The 18,185-nt window shown below is 39.1% G+C and overlaps 1 long non-coding RNA gene across 1 annotated transcript in view; it reads right to left on the bottom strand.

Moving 5' to 3' along the window:
• Positions 1 to 9,525, bottom strand: part of LOC113603972 (uncharacterized) — a 28,272-nt gene extending 18,747 nt beyond the window's left edge. The window contains exons 1-2 of the long non-coding RNA XR_003425794.2: positions 9,326 to 9,525; positions 6,041 to 6,180 (exon numbers count right to left, since the gene is read on the bottom strand). This is a non-coding gene — a long non-coding RNA (uncharacterized LOC113603972). The remainder of the gene's footprint in view (positions 1 to 6,040; positions 6,181 to 9,325) is intronic.
• Between the last annotated feature and the right edge of the window lie 8,660 nt (positions 9,526 to 18,185).

Below are 18,185 nucleotides of genomic sequence, written 5' to 3'. Positions count from 1 at the left end.
TTTACCTTAAATTTTATTTTTTCATAAATGTTTTTAATGTTCATTTATTTTTGAGACAGAGCATGAGCAGGGGAGGGAAGAGAGAGAGGGAGACACAGAATCCGAAACAGGTTCCAGGCTCTGAGCTGCCAGCACAGAGCCCGACACGGGGCTCAAATCCACAAACCATGGGATCACCTGAGCTGAAGTCAGATGCTTAACTGACTAAGCCAGCCAGGCACCCCTACCTTAAATTAAAAAAAAAAAAAATCCCTGTACATACATGTATTTTCCTGGTTTCTCAGCACTGTTAACTACAGCAAATAGATATTTCTTGAAAGTTGAGAAAACTGGAAGTTTTAAAAGGGCATGATCAAGGATATACAGCAAAGCTAAACCTGGAAGTAGGTCTCAATTCCTTGCCCAATATGTCTTCAAACTCCAGAGTGAACTCAGACAACATAAGGTATTAATATAAGTGGGAAAACAGAGGCGGGGATAGAAGAGTTGCTAGTCTTGTTTGGAGAAAATATAGAGAAAACAGAAATATGGAGAAGACAGAGATCAACACAGGACAGACAGATGCAGTAGTAGGGAAGGCTTTGGGTAAAATAGGGCTTATTTAAGTGTGTCGCTAATGCTCTGGTGGCATCTGCCCTTCTCTGTCAGAATGTCTCAGGCTATTGGTGAGCAGGAATCATATTGCAGGCAGTGGACTCCAGGCATAAAAACTATCACCTCAACTTGTCCTGTAGGCCCTCTAATTCTCCTGTTTCATTCCCCTACTCCTTTCCAATGAGCTCCCAGGACGCTGATCAATCCCCCTAGGGATAACCTCTGAACCAGATGCCTTTACTTTTCCTAATGGCAAAAGTCTCAAGACCAAGAGTGGTAGAACAAAGCCCGAGGCATTCTGTGGGATACAGTGAATGTTTAGTGGTTAAAATAAAAGTCCATTGTCCCTTATTCTTCCCTCCAGATTTTATCAACGTGGAAAATAATGCCCTTCACGAAATGGCAAAGTAAAGTACAATGTGGTCTTTAATCTGTCCTTCAGTGTTTATATGTGAGCCATTTGGCACCAAGTAAGCAAACAGGGGTTCACTTAAGTGGGGGAAAAGTTGTCACTGTCACACAATGCATCTGAGCTAAGTTGTGTGATGTCACTACTGTCTTAAGGTAGAACTGCCCACTAAGGAGTTCTAAACTGCTCCTGCTATTATTGGCTTCAATAGCCTGTGGTTTAACTGCACACAGCTGAAAGACTCAGTAGTTGACTGATGTATATGATCCTCCTGATCTACAATGCACTAGTCTTTAGAACTGGAAGGTTCCTTAAAGATCCTAGGATGTGGGTGGGAGGTAGGGTGGGGAAGGGGCAAAGGTGAGGAGTGGTCCAGTTACATGGCAGAGCTGCAGGGCTTGTGACCTGAATCTTTTTTGTGGATTTTAAATTGCAATTGATATTTGATTATTCCCTGGCCTTCTTAGTTTCTAATTTCTCCATCCCTGATGGTCTTGCTTGCCTAATGACAACAAGAGTTCTGAGGGAGAGACTTTACCATAGTGCAAGGCTCTAGCAGGTAATAACTACATATCTTTCTCACAGGAGTTACCATTTCATGAGCTCCTACCATGTGCCAGGCACTGGATTTTTAAAATGACCCTATGACATGAGCACTATAATCCTCACTCTACAAACAAGAACACCAAACTACCAAAGTTTGTAGTGGCAAAGCAATGACTTGATCTTATGTTTAACTAAGAATCCCATGTACTTTTCACTTATTCACAGTTATCATGGAATGTCCATGATAAGAAAATTTCTGTAGCCTCAATTACCTATGAAACTCTAACTTTAGTAATTCCTTTCTGTTATATTAAATTAAAACTTTTCAAGCTACCCTTTAGTGTCATCTTAGCAAAATATGGAATTGTCCCAAGGACCAATGGCTGGATATTTTTTATTTGTCCTACCAGATCCATTTTCCACTCAGCTTTGTGCCCTGGGAAGTGGCCTTTAAGGACTATCATTTAGTTCCCTACCCTCTGGCTTTCAGTTAGGTTTACCCACTGGGAGGCACTAGATGGAGGTTAAGGGAGAAAAGAGAATGATAATCATGTTCTCCTTCTTCTTTTAATTCTAACATCAATGGACACTAGAGAGGTCCTTCAAATTGGCTGGGTTTATCTACAATATCCACCATTCCTACCCTGTGGCTCTCTTCTAGAACCACACCTATTCTCTTTGGGATGAAACTTCTCCCTTCACTTGACCATTCAGGTTTAGGGGTACCAACCCCACTGTTGCGAGCCCCAGGATGCTTTATCATCCTTTGTTACTTTCCCTTAAGCCTATTTCACCTGTATAAACAGTTCCTAAATTAAATTTTCCTCAATTGTTCCATTTGAGGATCTCATGTATTTCCTGCAGGTTTTCAAACTGATACAACCTGAGCTCTAGAATTTACTTGATGCTTTAGATCACTGAACAAATACAAGATGCCTTTACATTTATACATTCATTCCACAACTATTTATTGGGCACCTATTGTGTACTAGACAATGGGTTTACAATGGTAACAAATGTGGCCACTGGTCTCCTACATAAAATATGGTACACAGATTAAACAGATAATCACACAAACTAGTAGAACACTATAACTGTGCCATGTGCCATGGCACAGTGAGGGCTAATGAGAGGAGTCAATCTAATAGCGAGATCAATAAAGGCTTGCATAAAAAAATAAAACTTGAGCCAGAGACAAATAGGTGTTATTGGGCATAGAAGGAAAGAATGATCATTGCAGGCAGAAGCTGATGGCTGACAAAGGCTGGTGTGGCTGAAACAGACAAAGCAGGAGATGCTTGAAGAAAGATAAAGCTGAACAGGCTTTGTTGAAAGCCATATTGAAAAACTGCCTTTATCTTCTAGTTACAGTGTGAAAATTGGGTTGGAAGGTCAGAGTGGTTTGAGCACAGGCCAGGTAAACAAGGTGAGAAGGAATCTAAATGGTGACAGGAAAAATGGAGAAAACAGATTGATCTTATATATAGATTCGAAGAAAGATTTGCTCCCTGCTGGGAGATTTCAGTGCCTGGTTCCTTACATACATTAATACAACTGTCTTAGGTCAATGACTTCTCAATAAATGGAAAAACTCTGCCTTCTCATTGTGGGATAGGGGTAAAGAAAGATTATTGTAGGTCTAAGAAAGAGGATGAAACTCAGTAATGCAGTTATATACACAGGCTCAGGACATAAAAACTGTCCCCATATTGACTTCCTGTCTTGACCTCTAACAATCCTTACTGCCTACAAATTCCTTAAGAAGGAGAGACTGAGTTTTAGAGAGAACTGCAAAACCCAGAGATCAGAGTTTTCCTCTTGGCTCTACCACTTACTGTGTTGACTCTGCAATTAGTTAATTTCTCTGATCTTCACATTCTTCTTCTGTAAAATGAGAATGATAAATATTTCATAGGATTGTCATGAGGATTAAATTAGATAATGTATGTGTATACATATGCTGTTTGCTAATTCAAGTAACAGAAAACTTATTTAAAAGGACTTACAGAAAAATTTAATATTGGGAAGTCTTATGACAGATTTCAAGGTGTATTGACTCAGCAGTTTAATTAATTTCTTTTTAACCTTCTCTTCGGTCACCCTTGATGTGTTGTTGACTCTCAAACTGGCTTCCCTTGTGATCATAAGTTAGAAGTATCACATTTAAAGAGGGAAACATTGGGGGTGCCTGGGTGGCACAGTCGGTTAAGCGTCCGACTTCAGCCAGGTCACGATCTCGCGGTCTGTGAGTTCGAGCCCCGCGTCGGGCTCTGGGCTGATGGCTCAGAGCCTGAAGCCTGTTTTCGATTCTGTGTCTCCCTCTCTCTCTGCCCCTCCCCCATTCATGCTCTGTCTCTCTCTGTCCCAAAAATAAATAAACGTTGAAAAATAAAAAATTAAAGAGGGAAACATATAAACTGGGAATGAATATCTTTTTCACTATTTCCTACAAGAAAGTGAGAAGCCTTTACCAAACAACAATAGACTTATAGCTCATTAACTAGAACTGAAAGTAAAATACACAAGGGCAGGAATTTTTGTCTGTTTTGCTTACTGATGTCTCCTCAACATTCAAAATAGTGGTTAGGCCTCAATAACCATTTGTGGTCTGAATGGACCACATGCCTAATTCTATTCCAACCACTAGTAAGCAAAGTGGGATTACCATGTATTGGCACTTTTCTGTAAAAGGTAAAATAGTAACAATTTTAGGGTTTGTGGGCCACATACAACCTCAGTAGCATATTCTTCTTTTTTCAACCCTATAAAAATATTTAAAATATTCTTAGCTCTTCCAAAAACAAGCCTAGGAATGGATGGCCCATGGGCCATAGTTTGCTGCCCCATGGCTTAGACTAACCATGTGGGGTGAAATGGAGGGACAAATACCATGACCAGTAGAATATGTACAGCACTCAGCAGCATCCTCCACGTATAAAAAGCACTCAATAAATATCTACAACTGTTATTGATGATGTACTATTTTCCTTGTTCTTATTTTTCTAGGATATTAGACTCCAGAAACCTCTGTTCTATGATAAACCTGCCATAGGTTATTGACTGCCTCTGACTCTGGACTGAAGCAGCATCTGGGATAGGAACTTTGTGGGCCAGTGCATAGAAAGACATACCATACAAAAATAAGTAAATACAGAGAAAACAATAAGCTCAGGGTCAAAAACCTAGATTCACAAAATTAGCAGAGGATGTGAGAAGTGTATTATAGTGGAGGAAATGAGCTCTATTCTCAACTATTAGGAAATTCAAAGTTAAAAATTTTAAATAAGTTCCTTTATGTCTCAGAATCTTGAATAGGCTAATAGGCAACAAATCCCACCAAGGTGAAAACCTATGTGATATTTTCAATACAACAGAATTCTCTTTCCAGAGACCATTGCTATGATATTTTAAAAAACATTGCCCTTAAGGTTTACAGCTGGTATGTCATCTTCATTGTTTTATATTATCTGATCTTCAAGAGCAGCCCACTGAAGTTGGGAAGAACATGACTATTGTCCCCACTCATTAATCATATTAAAAATATTTAACAATGAATATAGCTTGGGACCAACCATAGCCCTGTAATGAAGTGGGTCCTTAATGCCTCCTGCTGGGCCCCACACTGATGTTTTTATTACTAAAAGAGGAGATAGGTGGGGATCTTAAAGGAGGGGCCAGTTAGAGTAGCTATTCACCAAACAGTACAGAAGGATTTCAATATTTTAATATTCAGTATGGCTATACCAGTGTGTACCAGATAACTATAAGCCCTACCTACTTTTGCCAAACATGAAAGAAAGAAAGAAAGAAAGAAAGAAAGAAAGAAAGAAAGAAAGAAAGAAAGAAAGAAAGGGAGGGGAGGGGAGGGGAGGGGAGGAGAGGAAGTGGCTTTTCCAGGACTATAAACCAATAAATGGATTCAAACTTAGTCTTCAAGAGTCCAAATCTTCTACTGTTTTTCTCTTTGTTACGCATTCTCTTTACTTATATGTTCTTTTTCACATCCTGTGGATCATCCTAGTCAATGACTCAGATCAGGGAAAAGAATATCATATTTGGAGACAGAAGACATGTTCAAGTCCTACCTCTGCTATTTATTAATTGTGAGACCTTGGGCAATTCACCTGATCCTACAAGACTGAGTTTCTTCACTGAGGAAATCACAGTAATTATGTCTGCATAGCAGGGTAGCGGAAGAAAAGCTCTGTAAAATATTAAGTGTTGTTCAGATGTCAGCCATTCACATTTTGCACAAATTGGCAGTTTTCATCTTAAAAACCTGGATGTTGGAATTGATATTCTTTTTCCAGATAGAAAACTCAGACTTCTGAGAGATTAAATTACTTGCCCAAGGTCACACAACTAGTGATGATAGAGCCAGGAATGACTTCAAAGCTCTTGACTTCTAATTCATGGCTCTTTGCTGGGGAGCCTCCAAATTCACATCACAGGCTGCCTACAAAGATGGAAATGTGAATGATCCTAACTTACAGTCACAGCACTGTTGGCAGGCCTTTGTCATCAGCTCCTTCCAAGTCTGCAGGAAGAAGGCCTGCTTCTGGCCCAGCATACATCTTCTGTAGTTCAGGGTATGCCTAGCCAACTGCTAAGTCACTCCAGCAGCTGTGGAACTAGAATAGCAAAACATGATGTTAATAACATTTCCGCTACAGATACACAAGCAGAACAGAGCATGGTTGGGGACAGTGCCTACCCCAGAGGGTCTGCCTTTCAAGCCCTCATCTGCCAAAGGCCAAAGGGGTCGTGATTCACCTTATGACAACTGAGAAGGAAGAGTTATTCTCAGCCCAGGAAGATTCAGCCTAGGTTGCTTCAAGAAGACAACCCTCACTGAAAAGCAACAGAAAGTCAAATGATATAGATATTTCGCAATTCCAGAATTCTAGGTAAACTGAGTAAAGCAATGCGGTTTTGTGAAATCTGGCTTTGGAGTCAGATAATTTTTGGATTCAGAAACCAAGCCTTCCACTTACTAGAGCTGGTTATCATTTGCATTGCCTCCCAAATTTCTCACTCTGTCTTCCAGGCATATGATAGGACTACACTTCCTAGCTTGCCTATAAGGTTAGGTGGAGTCATATGACGAATCCCGGCAAATGTTTTGTGAGAAGAAGGGATGTATGTCACTTCTAGGCCAAGCTTTTATGGCTGGTATGACACTCTGCAGAGATGCCTTTTCCTGTGGTATAGCAAGAGTTGTGATGGTTGCGGCTCTGCTGCATCAATGACCCCACTACATTGAGCAGGGCCCTCCTGCTGACTCACTGTGAACATGTGACAGAAACAAAAAATAAACCTTTGTTTATTTTAAGTCACTGAGATGTGTAGGTTGTTTACCACTACAGCATAACCTAGCCTATCCAAATTGATGCATGAGCTATGATTTTTAGTATATTACTTAGTTTCTCTGAGCATGAGTTTCTGACGTTTAAAATAAGGATGCACATCTTTTCAGGATTATGAGGATTACTGATCGTTTATGTAAAGCACCTCACAGTTTTTGGAACAGATTTGGTCCCCAAGCAATGTTATCTATTACCATTATAAAACAGTGAGGGAGAAAAGCAGGTGGAAGCAGGATATCCTTAAGCAAACACACAGTTCATAGACTCCACTCAGCCAGACACCTGGACACAGAGCTTTGGCGGCCAGGTCAGCCAGCTAGAAGGAGGCCCCTGAATGCCTCCAGTCACTTGTTCATTCCTTCATTCTAGAAACATACAATGAATACCTACTATGTGACGGACACTATTTAGGCACTGGAAATATAAGAGAAACAAAGTCCCAGCTCTCATGGTCTTTACCTATAGCACCTAATGCATTTAAATAAATGGCTGTTTTTCAGATTTCCTAATTATACCTTCAGAGAAAACAAAGAGCCTGGAATTTGATCCTTTACATTTTAGCGATTTTTTTAATTCCTTGGAAATATTTTTGCATATATTTACTGCACTTTTACAAATAGGCAAGGAAATTATTATTGTATATTTTCCCCGGTGCAGAAATCAAGGAGGGGAAAAATAATTATCTTGTTTTTATTAGCATCAGTGGCATTGCCAGATCTAGAATCTGTACTCTCAGGTTCCTTGTTCAGGGTCATTTTTTTTTTTTTTTTTTTTTTTTTTTTTTTTTTTTTTTTTTAATCTCAGGCTGACAAAAAAACTTGAATCACCATCCTGCCCAGGGGTACTCCTGGATAACACCTATATTAAAATACTGTAGGTGAAATATAAGAATGGAATTGTTCTGTGATTATAGTAATAATAAACCAACACAAATAGGATACTAAACAGAAGTGTCCTATACCAAATTCTGCCTAGTAATGGATCACATCTCAGAAAGTTCTACTTCACAACTCCATGTGTGGAAAGAGACCTAAATATACATATAATGTAGGCGATTTTACCACTGTGGTGCGGTATGTAATAAGAAAAGGCCAAATGGTATCTCACCTCCTGGTGTCTTTATTATTGGAGTAAATGTCCTAGGAAGCTAGGCCACACCTAGTTCCTCACCAATAGCTCAGTATTTTACTCTAAGCCCACGCCTTGAAAATCCAGCATGTCGGGGCGCCTGGGTGGCTCAGTCGGTTGGGCATCCGACGTCGGCTCACGTCATGATCTTGCGGTCCGTGAGTTCGAGCCCCGAGTCGGGCTCTGTGCTGACAGCTCCGAGCATGGAGCCTGTTTCAGATTCTGTGTCTCCCTCTCTCTCTGACCTTCCCCCGTTCATGCTCTGTCTCTTTCTGTCTCAAAAATGAAAAAACGTTAAAAAAAAAAATTAAAAAAAAAAATCCAGCATGTCAAAGATCAATTCAAATGTTGTCTCTTCTATGAAACCTTCCTTTATCGCCTTATCAAAAGTGATATTCTACCATCCTTTGTTTGTATATTAATCTGGCTCTTACTGTACCCTCATGTAATATTCAGATGGCAGTGAAACAGCCAGACTGAGCCGCTGTTTCACATGGGAAAATGACGGAAAATAAAATAAGAAATATAGATTGAGGCAAATTATGGAGGCCTCTGATACCAGACTAAAAAGTTAGACTTCCCTCTATAGGCAAAAGTAGCTTCTGGGAAACTTGGGAGTATTTACAAAATATAAATAAAATCATATGATCACTCATTTACTAAAAGAAAGGGAGAACGTGGAATAGAAATCAGGGTTTAGATAATGTGAAATTAGAGATAATCTAAACAGGTACTTCTGTTTTGGGGATATTTTTATGTTTGTATTTGACTAGTTAGATTTGTTTCAAATCTGATAAACAAGCTGCAACTGAACACCTGAAATCAAGACTTAGGAAACTGTCTCTGCAGTGCCATAATCTGTGAAACCTTGCAGGAACTCTCCCAGGTCACTACTTTCATGGAAAATAGCCCCTACTTTCCCAGCAGATCAGAAAACTCTGAGATATGAGTACTCTTTTCCAAAGTTAATAAGTTGAATTAACCAAATATCGATTGGCTTTGGAGAGCGAGTTCGTATTTACACGGATGTCATCATAATCACCAAGGGTCCCTGGGCTTCTTCGGTTGGCAAACCCATTCATGGCAACCAACTAACACCTTCCACCTTTTCCTAAGTAGTGTGTGAAATTCTGAGGTGTTCTCACTTCCATGTGTAAGACACACAGACTGCTCTGCGTTAGTTGAGCCATGAGTGTTCAGAAACGGGCCTTTCCGCATCTCCCAAGTGAAAAAAAAAAAAAAAAAAAAAGACGCCTTTCCACTAGCACTGACTCCAACTCACCCACGGGGCATGGCTGGAACCCCTTCATGTCCCATCTCGCCTGAAGCCTGCCCTGACAGCAGCCGTTCCTCCAAACCAATTCGCTGTCACTAACCTGGCCAAATCTCTGTGGAGCCGCCCCTTTCAGTCGAACGGCCGCCATTTTGTTTGCCCCGCGCTTTTTCCAAGAGCCACTCGTGTCCCGCCCATCCCAGCCGACGCCTCTCTGTCTTCCAGTCCTCCAGCGCCCCTCTATGGTACGTCCACTGTACTACATATAGTGGTACAATTTCCCCTGCTTCACTTCTCCCCATTTCTCCCCACTTCTCCCCGCCTACTCCTGGCTACCCACTGTAAGGAGAGCACCAGCCTTAACCAAACTGCATTTTGCACGCTACCTGTAATAGTAATCTTCAAATTTTTTGGATTATTTACTTCCAAAGTTTGAAAGTACCCATTCACACATTTTTAACTTCTGTCCTTTAAAATTTCTCATCATAAATTTAAATCATTGCAAAGGGTGATATTTCCAGTGTATTGTAAATAGTAACATATAAAAACAAAACTCTCTTTATACATCTGTCCAATGAAATCTAAATACTACAATGATTTGATATCCATCCACTTGAAAGTAGGTAAATGAACACTGCTTTTAACATATATTTCACACTGTTACTTTTTAGTCACTAAAAAGAATGCCCTCATAGAATTTGTTCAAAGAAATACATCTCCGGGCGCCTGGGTGGCTCAGTCGGTTATGCGTTTGACTTCCCCTCAGGTCATGACCTAGCGGTCCAGGGGTTCGAGCCCCACTTCAGGCTCTGTGCTCACAGCTCACAGCCTGGAGCCTGCTTCGGATTCTGTGTCTCCCTCTCTCTCTCTCTCTCTCTGCTCCTCCCCCACTCCTCCCCACCCCTCTCTCTCAGAGTAAAGAAACATTTAAAAAAGAAAGAAAAAAAAAAAAGAAATACATCTCCATGCTTTGTTGATCACCCTATCATAGTTCTCTACGACAAAAGTATACATGTTATTCAGATATGTATTTATATTTTTAATTTCCTATTTCCATAATACTCTTATGTTTATAATTTCTTCTAGATTGAATTACACATTAAGATTATTAGTAGCACAAAACTGTTCCAAACAACATAAATATATTACAAAATTTGATAATTATTGAATAAAAAAGTAAAATTTTACTAGACATATATCTTGTAATAATATATAAACACAATATATACTACATATCATATAACATATGTATTTGTTACAAAATATATATTACATATTTTACAAAATATCTCATGGGAAATGTAGGGCTCCATTGCAATAGGAAGGTCATCAGCGCAATGACAGTCTTTTACAAGATGCAGAGGCATTGGCAACTTCCTTGCTTTCCACAAAGACTCTTCAGTGCATATGGGGGAAATCCTTCAGCCAAGGATTTGAAAACCTCACAAATTGAGCCTACATTTCTCTTTCTAGATTTTTTTCATTGCACCTTCCTTTACCAAATGCTCTCCTTTTCTGCCAACACATATTTTTCCCATTTCTGTTTTTTGCTTTATTTGAGAACCTCTCCCCAGGCAACACAGTATTCCGACTCAGTAAGATTCAGAAATGGTGGGAAGTATGCCTCTCTTCTGTCAAGTGGTAGAAAGGTGATTATGAAAGGAAAATGGGGAAAGAGACCTAGAATGACGTCTAATTCAGGCTGATCAATTATAGGAAAAAGTAAATATAGAGCTTGAGGATCTAGAAACATATTCCCTAAATCTCTCTCAACCCACTCTACCCCTCTAGGAGTTTCTGTGCACACTAGGGGTACAAGTGATCCAGTTTGTTTATAGCTGGTCTAAATAGAGGGTAGATATTTGGATTTCAAATGGCTCAACTGACAGGCATTTCCTGAATAACAAAGTACAAATAAACAGGCAGAAAAGAGAAATAAGCACTTTTTGAGACCAGGCTTTGAGTCAGGCACTGGGCTAGGTACTTTCACATATGCTGATTTCAGCCCTTACATTAACTCCGATATGAACTTCTTCCATAACACTGATGTACCAATACTATCACATGCTTTTAATTTTTTCATTCAAATCAAATTTGCTTAACCCACCTGAGATAACTAAAACTCAGCCGCCACTTAATTTCCTCTTTCCTGTCCACAGCTATGTCTGATTTCTAAACAAAGCTCTGGGTGGTGATGGCCTTGGCAGAGGGGAATACCTAATATACAAAGAAACGTAATTCCTTTAGGAACCAGGGAGCACAAAACTCCTGAATACAGGACATGTGGAATGTGCCAGAGAACAGGAACATTACCTTTTGAACTTCCCATCTTTCTATAACATTAAAACCAAACAAGATGACACTGAACACCTGAGTAAAACTTCTAGTGGCATAGTTACTATTATCCACATTTTAGAAGTGAGGTGAGGAAACTGAAATTCAAGGAGTTGAAGCAATTTCCCTAAGGCAGACGGCCAAGAAGGGCTATTGATTCGGAATGGCTTTGCTCCAGTTTTAACTATTTCACTAGTGAGATATGGAAATGTTCACTTCTTCCCCCCTGATTCCTCTGCGGCTGTCACACATGAGTTTGGAAGGTAAGGCAGTGGGTATGTGTGAGTATTCCTACAAGTGGAACACTGGAGCGTTGGTGGGATTTACTGCTCAAAGATAAGATATAAATGAAATGCGTGTGTGCTAAGGACCCTCTGCTTTTCTTGCTTCCTCCATTGCCATCTGTGCTTTGGGAGAAAAGTCGCTTGATCCTACTGGGGTCATTCGATTGGAAAACTTAAAGTCAAGTGACATATTTTATTGGGCATTTCTCATGGGCAGTCCCTTCTGCCAGCCTACGGGGAATTGCTGGGAGAGTCTGGTGTGCCATGCTTCCGCCCAACAGAGGATGTGGAAGAGAGGCAGTCCAAAGTGGACATATAGATGACGCAGCCAAGAAGAAATTGAGGTATCCATTTCTTTAAACCCCAAATCCAGTCATTTCTGATTCTGTCAGCATTCATACATTACAAACAACACAGTGAACTGGTGCTAGGCACCCAGACCCTTCATAGTCTAGCTCTGCGGTGTTCTTTGATCAGTCTCTCCCTCTTTGAACCCCTAAGGAAAGATCGCTTGCCTTTCTACCCTCCACCTGAGCTTAGGGTGGATTCCCTAAACAGGTTCAGTGTTGAGCCAATACCTGACTATCTTCTAATCAGCCCCCTCGCCATGGTCAAAGGGAAATCTACAGCCACAGAATTCAATCATTTTTAAGATTTAAGACTTTCAATACATAATCCCTGAGAGATCTCATCAGTGACTTCCTATTATCTCGATTCAAATGTATTTTTAAACTATTTCTACCTGCTTGATGCAATAGGGTATATAAAAATAAAATGCTCACAGTAAAGTTGGGGATCTAAAATGTATAAGAGGAAACTACTTAGTTTCTTAGTAGCAGAGACAGAATTTTCACTCTGTTTATAATCCTGGAAACTGGCCTGCTGTGTGGTACTCTGAAAGTGCTAACAAGTATGAACTGAACTGAATCGAAGTAAATCTAAGTAAGTGAAAAATAAGAGTATAGTTAAGTAACAAGATGAATGGTACCAGGAAGTAAGAAACAGGCTAGGACCAAGTCAGGTAAGGCTTCAGGGAAGAGGTGAACCTGGCTTTGAGGGACTGGCAGGTATTTTCACGAGGAGGGTATTTTATATAAAGCAAGAAGTAGAAATGAGAAAAAATGAGTGTTGGCAGAAAAAGAAAGCATTTGGTAAAGGAAATTCTAATAAAAAAAATCTAGAAATGGATGTTTAGGCTCTGTCCGGGAAGTTTTCAAATCCCTGGGTAAGAAGTTTGGTCTTTCTCCAATACGTACTGAAGAGAAAGCAGGGATATGTACTTGTAGAAAGCAGGGAGGTGGCCACTGCCTCTGCACCTTGTAAAAGACTGTCATTGCTGTGATGGCCTTCCTACTGCAACCTCAGCCCTCCATTTCCTATGAGGCATTTGGTAAAATATATAATAAGACAACTCTGTCACTAAGGCTAGGAGGCAGATAGGTATGTGTTTGTGTGTGTGTCTTTACCTGGGAGGGAAGCTTCAGAGTTACTGCAAAAATATCAGAAAATCCATAAGCACAAGCTACACTTTCTGTAAAATACATAAAAAATAGCTCACATATACAAGTGCCAGTATTTTCAAAATGTATGTTGATACAGATATTGTTGGGATTAGTAATAATATAGATACTGTTGGGGAGAGAGAATGGATTACTGCTACCCTCATCACCCTGACTTCAGGGGGCCTTACTGGTTTTGGCTCAAATGGCATAACATTGCCAAGATCAATTTTAAGCATTTAAATAAACCTTTGCTGAAGTTCACATTACAAAAAGGAAGTAGAGTAAATGAAGCAAGATAATCTGTCTTCTAGAATATCTTCAGCTGTGTCTTCCAAAATATCTTCTATGGGAAGACCACTTACTATGAACCCTCTGCCTCAAGATAGAAGTAAGAATCTTTCCTTACTGCTCAGTAAGGCCCTTGAACCCATCTCAAAGTCCAGACTCCCAAAGATGTAGACTTGAAAGAAGCTGATGTTCCCTCCCCAAAACTGGGAGAATCAACGTTCCATCAGAAGAATGTTCTCTTCCATAAATGAGGTACTCAGAAATCCATCCCCCTTTAGAAGGGATCCCATTACCTAGTCATGATAGAGTGGTCTTAACAAAACAACCGTGTCAGAACCCAATACGGTAGTTCATATACCTGTCCAAGATGTATGAACAGGCAGGGGACATTGGGGAGATGAGCTCACAGAACAAAGACAAAACAATGCTCACGGAGCCTTTATCCATTATGTCTTCTACCTGCAATGCTAGGTCCCCTCTCTCCTAACTATTTCCATTGTCCCAATTCCAACTAATTCTTCAAAGCCATCCCATTTGACCTCTTCTCTGAAGTTTTCTCTGATCACCATCCCATTTCAAATCCTGTAGGCATTTGTCTACAGAGTAATCACACAGAAGAGGGGGAAATATAACTTTGACTTTCAGAATCCCAGATATGCCACTCATCATTAGTGGAATCGTGGTCAAGTTGCTTCATACATCTGAGCCTCAGTTTCCTTATCTAAAAATAGAGATGGTAATAGCACCTACTTTGAATAATGACAAAGTAGTCTATAAAAACACTTAGTACTGCCTGGCATATGGTAGGTGTTCAAGAAATGTTAGATGATATTATTATTATTATTATTAAAGTAATTATTTTGCAGTATGTAATAATACTACTATGATATCTGCCACATAGTAGTGAAATATTATTTTATTATTATTTATTAGCAATCACTTTATATTCCATAGTTTTTACTTTTCCTATAAGGATTCTTAATTCACACTAAGAGATCCTTTTGAGATGAGTCATTTACCCATCTTATACCCCTAGTGAGATTCCAAGTTCTTGAGGACACATTGTTCCCAAACATCTTATCTGTGGAGGGTAGAGAAATTTGAGGTATTTACAGTTTTAGTGTTACTCACTCTCCGGTCAGAAACTGCTAACCTCTCTACTAATGACAGAAATTCTACCCTTGAATGCAAGTCCAGTGGTGCCGCTCTGCAAGCTAACTGCACTCAGGGTTGGGGTTGGGGGCAGGGGGGACATGGTCTCTTTTACCCTTAGCAATCAGAAAGAATTAAATCAGATCTCCAGCATTCTCCAGGCAGGCCAGACAGCCAGCCTGGTGAGGGTGTCCTTAAGTGATGACTGGGAAAACAAGATCTCCTTTCTGCAGCACTAGTAAACATGGCAAACACCAGACAGCCTGGATGCCTATGTCCTGGGCAGAATTTGATTAGGATTTCTTTTTTCCCAGTGAGTCATAGTTGTCATGGTCCTAACACCTGTCACCAGAAAAAAGGCAAAATCGGTGTAATCACCAGAGCAGTTGCCTCAGGAATACATTCGTCTAGTAATTTGGTTGGAGGAAGTTCAAGAATGCAAGTACTGAGTTGATTTCAAATGTGAAGAGATCAGAGCTGGCCTCAGTGCTGAGCTTTCTGAATTTAAGAGAGAAAGGAAAGGAGAGAGAAGTTATTACTAACAACAGCAGGAAATCAAGTTATTGAAGACTCATTTAGTAATAGGTAAAATCATCTCTGATACTAGTATTTCTAGTCTGCATGAAACAATGAAAAAAAAATTATTGGATTCCCCAGCTGAGCAATTAGTGATGGGGTTGGCCAGATAAAAAGATGAAAATTGATGGCCAAAAGAATAATTGTCTGGGATTACACCCACCTTTTAAAATAAAGCCAGATGAAGGGAGCCTGGGTGGCTCAGTCTGTTGAGCATCTGACTCTTGATTTCAGCTTAGGTCATGATACCAGGGTCGTGGGATCGAGTTCTGCATCAGGCTCTGTGCTGAGCATGGAGCCTGCTTAAAATTTTCTCTCTCTTTCCCTCTGCCCCTCTCCCCCACTCGTGTGCTCTCTCTCTAAAATAAGACAATAATAATAATAAATAAAATAAAATAAAATAAAATAAATAAAATAAAATAAAGCCAGATGAAAAGATGAAGAAGTAGGGAAAGGGTTTTTAGGTGGTCGGGTGGAGCTTACAGTTGACAGCATACTGCTGGTAATATTATTTTCTTATTGTCCATGTTATTAAATTCCTTAAAGTTCCTAAAGGCCATCTAGATGAAATTAAAACCACAAACCAATGGAGTCATCTTGTTCCTAAACCACCAACTTTGAAGTTCCTGATGCTGATGTTCCAATTTTTAAAAATTATTTCAGCAAATCAAACTATAATAGAATGATTCCAGTTTTGATGTTGAATCTTTAACAATTTCTAAGCCTTACCTCTCTTGTTTACCCTTTTACCCCACCGCTGAACAAGCCATAAGGCCCACATATTTTTTTCCCCTGGCACCAGCAGAATATTCAAAGCACGCAGATAATGGCCAGAGGTAATACTTATCCTGGCCCCATCCCTTGATCCCAAGGTCACTTGTCTCTCCTGTCACTCAAGCCATTCCAGATGGCTTAAGTATCTGCCCTATTCTCCCTCAAGGAGAAAAAGAAATAAAAGGCATACAGATTGGAAAGAAAACATAAAACTGTCTTTATTTGAATAAAGCATGACTAAAGAAAATCCTAAGGAATCTACCTAAAAGAAACTAGAACTAATATGTGAATTTAGCAAGTTTGCAGTTTATGAGGTCAATATTTTTTTTAAGTTTTATTTTTATTTATTTTTAGAGAGAGGGAGCACATGTGTGTGAGTGGGGGAGGGACAGAGAGAGGGAGAGAATCCCACAAACCATGGGCTTGATCTCACAAATCGTGCTATCATGACCCAAGCCTAAATCAAGAGTTGGATGCTCAAAGGACTGAGCCACTCAGGCACTCCTATGAGATCAATATTTTAAAAATCAATTGTGTTCTATGAACCAGCAACAATTGTAAGTGGAATTTTTTTAAGTTTATTTATTTATTTCAAGAGAGACAGAGACAGTGCAAGCAGGGAAGGGACAGAGAGAGGAGACAGAGAATCCCAAGCAGGCTCTGCACCCACCAGAATGAAGGAGCCCAACATGGGGCTCGAATCCACAAAACCATGAGATCATGACCTGAGCCGAAACCAAGAGTCAGATGCATCACCAACTGAGTCACCCAGATGCCCCGTAAATGGAAATTCTTAAAATTATCATTTATAATAACATCAAAACATAAAATTCTTAGGTATAAACAACAAAATATATGCATCATCTATACACAGAAAACTATAAAACATTGCTGAAAAATTTAAAAGACATAAATAAATTGAGAGATATACTATGGCCATGGATCAGAATACTCAATATTGTTAAGATGGCAATTCTCTCTAAGTTAATTTATAGATTCAATAAAATTCCCATAAAAAAATCCAAGAAGATACCTTTTAGAAACTGACAAACTGATCCACAAATTTATATAGAAATACAAAAGAACTAAAGTAGCCAAAATAATTTTGGAAAAAAAAGGATAAAGTTAATCTGAGGACTTACTATAATGCTACAGTAAACAAGAGAGAATGGTATTGGCATAAAGTTAAACATACTGATCAAAGTAACAGAATTAAAATTTCACAAAGAGACCTTCATATATATAGTCAATTGATTTTCAACAAATGTTCCAAGGCAATTCAGTGAAGGAAAGGAAATCTTTTTAACAAATGATGCTGAAATAACTGAATATCCATATGCAAAAAAGAAAACTCTTTACATTCTCCAATATACAAAAATTAACTTAAAATGGATTATGGAACCAAACATAGTTTTAATAAAAGCTACTATAAAATTTCCGGAAGAAATCATAAGAGAATATCTTAGTGACCTTTTGTTAAGCAAAGTTTTTAAAATTGGTTACAAAAAGCATAAAATATTTAAAAATAGAAAAAATTGGATTTCATTAAAATTGAAAACATTTGTCCTTCCAAAGAAAGGCCCTTCTGTTAAGAAAATGAAAAGGGAAGCCACAAACAATTATTGGAGCAGATATTTGCAGAACCTGTATCTAATGAAGACTCTTACCCAAATTATATTTTTAAACTGGTTACAATTCATTAAGAAGAAAATGACAACAATAAAAGGAACAAAGATTTTGCAGATATTTTACCAAAGTACATATATGAGTGGCAAAAACTGCTCAACCTCATTAGTCATCAGGGAAATGCAATTAAAACCATAATTGAATATACCACTCATACTCTAGGACCCTAGAACTTCTAAAATCAAAAAGACTGACAATACCCAAGGATTGGCAAGAATGTAGGACAACTGAAATGCTCATAAATTTGGATTTCTTGCAAAGTTAAGCATACAT

Source organism: Acinonyx jubatus, chromosome A1, assembly GCF_027475565.1.
Source record: "Acinonyx jubatus isolate Ajub_Pintada_27869175 chromosome A1, VMU_Ajub_asm_v1.0, whole genome shotgun sequence".
NCBI classification, from domain to species: domain Eukaryota; kingdom Metazoa; phylum Chordata; class Mammalia; order Carnivora; family Felidae; genus Acinonyx; species Acinonyx jubatus.
This window is presented reverse-complemented; position numbering and strand designations above follow the sequence as displayed.